At 33.7% G+C, this 7,634-nt stretch overlaps 1 long non-coding RNA gene across 4 annotated transcripts; it reads right to left on the bottom strand.

Annotated features, from left to right (window-relative positions):
- Window positions 1-2,020: 2,020 nt before the first annotated feature.
- Window positions 2,021-6,221, bottom strand: LOC146953866 (uncharacterized). 4 transcript variants are annotated; one of them, XR_015011235.1, is made up of 7 exons: window positions 5,763-6,221; window positions 5,510-5,681; window positions 4,562-4,661; window positions 4,121-4,173; window positions 3,973-4,036; window positions 2,862-2,960; window positions 2,021-2,658 (listed from the first exon to the last, which is right to left on the bottom strand). It is a non-coding gene; the product is annotated as an uncharacterized LOC146953866 (long non-coding RNA). The 4 variants fall into 4 exon arrangements; XR_015011237.1 differs by having other exon boundaries at window positions 2,862-3,402; window positions 4,121-4,661; XR_015011234.1 differs by having other exon boundaries at window positions 4,121-4,661.
- Between the last annotated feature and the right edge of the window lie 1,413 nt (window positions 6,222-7,634).

Genomic DNA, 7,634 nt, shown 5'->3' with positions numbered 1-7,634 from the left:
TCATCATTTTTTTTGGGCTTGTTTAAGATGTTAAAATAGGATCTTGGCATAAAATTAGAATTTTTCAACGAGGAAATGATTAATTATGAATTTTTAAAATACCGAAAACTCAGATAATTTAAGAACAAAAACATCGACCTAAAAGTCAAATTTTGAGCTAATTATTTTTCAGAGAACTCAATAAAAATACATAGAAAAAAATCTACAAAGTTCATAGCATTCTGAAGATGTCTCGATTTATTTTCATTTTTCGACCAAAACATGCAAAATTGCAGGCATGTTTAAAATATCATAAGAACGTTCATCATAAAATTTTGGAGTTTTTAAACGAAGAAATAATTAATTGTGAATTTTTTAAGAAATTTATCTTCACGGGGAACAAAAATTCATAAGTAATTCATCTTTGTTTAAACACTTTAAAATTTCATAGTGGAGGTTCTTATGATATTATAAATATGCCTCAAAAACTGGGGAACAAAATTTACCCATGAGCATGTGTTTACTTGGAACAAAATTATAATTTTACACATTTGGATCTTAAAATAAAAATAATTTGAGCTGTCTTTAGAATGATATGAAATTTTTGAGATCTTTTCTATGTACTTTTAGAGAGGTCTCTGCAAAAATATCAACTCAAAATTTGATTTCTATGTCGAGATTTATGTTGTTTTGGTTTGAGTTTTTGTCGCTTTAAAAATTCATAATTAATTTGTTCTTTGTCAGAAAATTCTAATTTTATGTGGGTGACCTTATTTTAATGTAAACAAGCATGAAAAAAATTATAAGAAAATTCAACCTCTAAGCGAGTTTTCTTGACTTTAAGTCTTCCTCTAACCCAAGTATTACATTACACTAGAAAGAAAAAATAAAAACATCAAAAAAACCTCCAACGAAAAACCACCAGCACCCTCAAACATGCCAAAACCCCTAGCAACAGCTCCTCAATGAACCATCACCACCAACAGAGTTCAATTAAACACCCGATAATGATCTATTTTTCTTTATTTTAGTCTCTCGATTAATGATATAAAAAATTTGTTGGGGCAAAAAAAAAATTATATAGAAATTTCATGCCATAAAAAAGTACATGGAGCACTAGCCATGTCGCAAGATTCTCTGCCTCGTCAATTCTTCATGGGTGACTAGAATGTTAGAGGACCAAAATAGAAAATATCAAGTTACAGGAGTATAATCTATGTTTTTATTTTTACAGTGACTATTTTGAGATTTCGGATATATTATATGAGTTATTTCAACATACACGAGACAATATTATTAATAAAACTAGACCTTGCACCCGTGCTGCCGCACGGGTCATATTAACGGCAAATACATCATTCAAATAAATAAATAAAAAAGGTGCTTTAGTACCAATACAATGTGACCAATAAAATACAATTAAAATTATTTCATGTTGGTACATTGCGGAAAATTTCTTTGTAAACAACATTTGAAGTGTAGTGCAGCCACAAATAACACATTTTAGACAAAACAATCAACATGCATTTATATAATAATAAATGTATATATGAAAACTGTATGGTTAATTGACATAAAAAACAACAAAATATGATAGTCAAAAAGATATCGCACTTGAAGCGTCGTTAGAATAGATAACAAATAGCAACAACAAAGTGTGCACTTTGGAAGGATCAAATTCAAGCTCATAAGTTTGCATATTCAACATGGCTCATAGACTTATTTACATCAGATTGAAATAGTTTTGTTTGGTATGACTATTTATTTGTGTCTTTAAAGGAAAATATTTCAGTAGCAAGAATTATAGTAGAAGGAATTATAGTAGCAGGAATTATGTTTGATCACTTACATAGGAATGTCACAATTTGCAACTTAATTAATTCAGTACAACTTTGAATTAAACTCAAACAATGAAGTCTGATCATGGCTTCTTTCCTTAATCAAGTTAGTTAATGAAGTATGTCTATTATGCATGCTAAGAGCACACCATTGGTTATACCAAGTTTTGATAAGCATGCAAGTTAAGTAATAGTGCAGTAAGTTGCAGCCAAATATCTGGACAATATAGAAGAAGCTTGTATCACATTAGATTACATTGGAAGTGAAAAATATCTGGACGAATATTTTGCTTATCACTTAGTATAAGCATGCATACATTGGGTTCTTCAAGTAATATCATCACTTCATCAACCTAACAAACCTACAGCTAACAACATATGGCCAACTTTTTTTTTTGAACCAACAAATATTATTTAGACCGAAACTCTAGCAAGACGCTAAGAGGCGGTGAAAAAACACAGAAGCGTAACATCAAAGAAAAAAAAAACACCAGAAAACAACCAAAAACGCGAAAGCTTTGACCCTGCAATCCAATAAAAGTCATCAGATTTCAGACCCAAAGCTCTACTCCTACGATCACAAAAAACACAGCTCAAGAGGAGCACTCCAAAAAAGCCAAAACTGAGGCCGAAACAGGGAGGAACCAGGAAGCAACAACCGCAACCAACTGCACCAGCAGCAACAGGCATTGTAGAAAACCAACTGAGGCTAAAAACAGATGAGCCGCAAGGTAGTTTCAGCTACTGCCAGCTACACAACCAGCCACCAGGCAGCTGCCAAAGCTGCAGGCCACAACTACAGGGCCTCGACAATCCAGTCTCGGATAAAGAAAAAACCCAACTGCAGGACAGCAAACCAGAAATTATAAGTAGCTTATCTCGAGCACACAACCTATTAATAGGATCACATTTTGTCTGCTATATTTGTTAAGTCCTTATAAGTAACATCATACTCAAGTAATAATGATCGTTATGAATTCAAATCCCAAAACTTGCATATACTGCTCAGTTGCAAAGCATGCTTAAAAGGCTGGTCAGACCTACCATAGCGTTCTCAATGCCATCTTGTATATCCAATCAAATAGTTAGCTCAATATCCATAACTTCATTGAGATATGTGTTTAGTTAGTGAAGTAACTGTACCTGAGTATGCAAAGAGACAATTAAAAAAAAATTAAACACGATTCACTATAGGTTGCACAATGATTATTTTAGCTAAAAATCTCAGCACTTGCTTATCTATATCAGTTCTAAACCGTGTTGATACCACTCAACCAGGAAGGACAAAACGTCATTAATAGGTTGGTCTGTGTATTTTGAATATTTGTGTTCTCAATGCTTAGTTGTATACCCAGTCAAGGCTTAGCTTAATACACATGCTTTCATTGATCTATGCAATAGATAATGAAGTAGTTGGACTTAACCATTCAAAAACACAATTAACAAAGTATAAGAACTTGGTTTACTGCAGCAGTGCTATTATCTCTGAATAAAAGCACACTGTTGATTATACCCAGGCATGGTTGCCTTGTAATAAACCAATTTTCTAGTATGTTGAAACAAACCATCCCTTTTGTAAACACACCTGCCATCAAATTAAATTACATTGAAACCATCAAATATCTAGACTATATGTTGCTTAGCAGATAGTATAAGCATGATAAGGTTTTAGCAGATAGTATAAGCATGATTAGGTTGAGTTCTTCAAGTAATATCATCATTAGAGGGAGGTCTTACCAACAACCAACTTCCTATAGGTAGCCTTCTACTGAATTGTGAATATAATAATTATAAGTAGCTTACATTGTGCACACAACCTAAGTTTAGGATGACATTGAGCAACAAAAAAAATGGAATACCACATTCAAAATCGACATATCACAACAATAACTTAGGTGTTTTTAATACTTATGCAGTTCACGCCAAAATCAACCTCTCAAATATGTTATTACGGGCTTTATCTTATTTTAAAAATAAGTAATATAACACAACATGTTCACAGATCAAGTCAATATATGGAGTATTTTAAATTTGAAATGGGTTTTAAAATTTTGAATGAAAAACCAATTATAAGTGAAAATTCGTAGAGACAATAGAGACAATATATCAAACAGGCAGTGGACAAACCTATTTGTAAAGAGGAATTTGTATTTACCTTTTGTAGCTTCTGTCTTATGCATTCAGTGGTTGTTGCTTGTCCTCGTGATAATTTGCCAAGGCTGAAACAAACAAAAAATGGAACATATATTAAATAGATATGTTGAGAAAGAAAAAAATAGAAACAAAATCCTTTACTTGTTTACCTAATACGCAAATGAAAGAACAGCAGAACACAAACGCTCTCCACATAAAAAACCTTTCAAACCCAAAGAATCTTATAAGATGTTAAGGATAATGAATTTTCAAAAGTGCGTAGAGGCGCATCCAAATAAGTTGTTACCGAACTCATCCTATTAGTCCCGTAAAATACCAAAAAGTGATGAAACACAGTTACATTAGTTGTACATTTACATACACGGGAACATAATAGATAAACGATCAGCCTTATTAGATACGTCCTCCTTTTTTTTTTTGAATTGCTAAATTTTATTAAGCAGGACTGAGGTGTAAGACACACCTAGAATGCAACAGAAAAACATATTACAAAGGGTGCAAGATAAAAAACACAGCCACACCAAAAGCACCAAAACTCCTACACGGCAAAGGGAACCATTGTTGCTCTAACAACTAACAAAAGCACTCACAGAGGCTTAGCAGAAGCGCTAACAGAAGCCGTGCAAAGCCAAACAGCAATGGTTTTAGCAGCAGACAGAACTGCCGCACCCCACACCTAAAAAACAGCACCTGCAACACCATAACAGCAAAAACAGCAGTAGAGGGTATCTATCAAAAGCCATAATAAAAAAAAAGTAATGCATGTTTTCCTTCACTCTTAGCATCTATTAGCAGAAGAGGGTTTCTAACGTAAATGAAATGGTGCAAAACCCAGATTTGTTAAAATCTAGAACAAAACCCATTTTTTTCGACAACCTCATCTACCCGTAAAAAGAAGTATGTTAACTGTAATGTAAATGAAACAGAACCAGACCCAGATGTTTATTGTGAAATTAAACAAAATTAGCATAAATTAAAAATAAAACTGAAAAAATTAGCCATATTTTCAACATATCAATCAATCAACCGTCAAATGTCATATATCTTTAACCAAAGGAAATCTATAAAGTATGCATTTACAAAACGAAAATTATAGAGAAAATTCATCCCTTTACTTGGCAGAAGAGAGAAGAAAATAAAATTTAAAGTAAACTCCTTCTAAACAATTCTAGGAACCACCATAAAAATTATGAAGTGATGCATATATATGTCCATGACGTCAGTGCATCCCCCTCATAATTTGTTAAGACCAAACCAGCCCTTGATGATATAATTGCACTATCCCATTTCTAACAATAGAAAATCCTTTGATAACACCAATTTCAGAAAATGTCAAACTAACTATCGACCACAATTTAATAAATCAATATAAAATTCCAGTGAAACAAAACATTACCCAATTTTATAAAACTCAGTGGTAGCTTCAAAGTTAACATTTTGAGAAGTTGTAAGGGAATATTAAGTATACAAACCAATCAGAGCAACAAACAAACATGTTTTCCCGATTGACAAAAATAACATCTTATAAGATTGAGAACCTGAACATTTAAGCGGATCTCTTCCAATCAAATACTTCCTTGCACAAAGTAACATCATGTGGGATGGATGCTACCTTCTTGATCTAAAACAAATGAGAAGCCAACACCCGTGAAATAATAGAGGAAGAACAAATCCAACCAGCTGAGTAGATTTTTAGGGGAAGCACCAGGTCTGAAATGAATTGATATCAGTTTGTAACAATTAACCGATGATGAATGAATTGAGAAAGAGAGTAAGAGGGGAAGATTCAACCTGTGAAGAGAGAAGGGAGAAACGGAGGTTAGTTCCAGTACCAGCGCCCTTGCACTTCCACCGGTTATCAGCAGGTTTGGCATCGAGAAGCAGATTTTGGCATGGTGAAACGTTGGTGATTGAACTTTGAAGAGAGAGAAAACGGTGAAGGAAGAGAAAGGGTCGATGAGTGTGAGAGAAAAGGGAGAGAGAGAGGGTTAGGTTGCAACACCAAATATTGAAAACAAATGACATTAATGGTTTGTCATTTACAATACAAATAAAAGATTGGAAAGGCACCAACATTTAATGTAGTTGGAATACATGTGGGTGGCTGCACTCGGTTCATTGTAACCTTTTAGTGGGGATTTGAATTTCAAATTCAGCATTTAATGAGATTAGGAGATGCATTTCCCGCTCAAAATCTAGGGTTAAGGGTTTGCAAGTTTTGTTTACATTGTAGCTTAGGATTATATAATAAGGATTGTTCCGGCTTGGGGTGATGCCCAACCCTACATATGTTCTGAAGGGCTTTATATGCAAGGTTCAATAGGTCCATCGCACTAACTGCACTTGGTACCACGTGTAACAGCCCGATTTTCGCTAGTTTTATTTTATTATTTATTTATGTGTGTTATATGTGCTCTTATGTGATTATTTGCCTCTGTGTGTATTTTTGGTTGGGAATTGTAGAATTCGGTGTAGAAGGGTATTTTAGTCATTGTGAACTTAGGGGCGTTTTGGTCATTTGAGGGCAGTGGCAATTTTGTAATTTTGCAGAAAGTTATTATTTTTTTAAGTGCTTAGTAAGAGTATTATTTTACCAAGTTACTAGAGAGGGGGTAGTAATTATTTTAATTACCATTAAGTGACCGTTAGTGTTATAATTTACCATTAAGTGAGTAGTGACATTTTGGAGTGTTAGAATAGAAATGGGTTAGGCCCATTAAGGTTTAAGAGATAAGCCCAATTGAGTAGAGATAGTATATAAACTCTAGTTGTTAGTAAAACTAGGTTTTACAAACATTATTCATTTCATTTCATTTGAGAAAGAGATAGAGATAGAGACTAGAGGCAACAACAACAACAAGGGTTAGAAGGCAAAGAGGGATTCAACATCTAGGAGCAAAATTGAAGCTTGGGTTAGAGAATCTTGGTGTTAGAGGTAAGAGGGTTAGGTTTCAACCATAATTCACAACTTTTTCTCTTTACCCATTTTTGTAAAATTGTTGAATTGAACCTATTTGTTTTCAAATTCGTGTTCATGTTTTGATGCAATGTTTGAGTATGTAATTTGAATGATAATTGAGTTGTTAGTGATGAAATTACATGCTTAAGTGGTGGTTATATGTATACTTTGCATTTTTGTCCAAAAATGGTGATATGAGATGTTGTTGTGATGAATTGTTGGTAAATTCATGAGATATAGCTATTGTTGTTGCTGATATATGTTGTTGTTGATGAATAAAATATTGGGTAGTCATAATTGGATGATTTTGTGTTGTTTTTGAGTATTTGATGAAAAATAGGTCAAATGATGATTTTTGTTTAGAGAATGTTTTGGGGCAAATTTTATATGGAATTGAGTGTCTTTTCATGTTTAGAAATGTTTAGACAAACTTTGGGATCAAATTTGGGCATTGGGAAGTCAAAATTGGGGTTTTGGGGTGAAAATGGGGTTTTTCCCGAGAGGAACTTGTCACAACTCGCAATGGCGAGTAACGTTTACTCGCAATTGCGAGCACTCGCAATGGCGAGCAACCTGCTCGCAGTTGCGAGCTGTTCAGTGCAGGCCCCCTGTTTTTGCGTTTTCGTGCCTTTTCACTCGTTTTTGTTTTGAACTGGTTTTTGGTGAAAACATGAATATTGTAGAGAATATTTTTATCTTTCTAA

The sequence above is a fragment of the Medicago sativa genome, chromosome 1 (assembly GCF_051527215.1).
Source record: "Medicago sativa cultivar Bolivia chromosome 1, Bolivia_mono, whole genome shotgun sequence".
Taxonomy (NCBI): domain Eukaryota; kingdom Viridiplantae; phylum Streptophyta; class Magnoliopsida; order Fabales; family Fabaceae; genus Medicago; species Medicago sativa.
The sequence above is the reverse complement of the archived record's forward strand: the minus strand, read 5'-3'. Positions and strand labels throughout refer to the sequence as shown.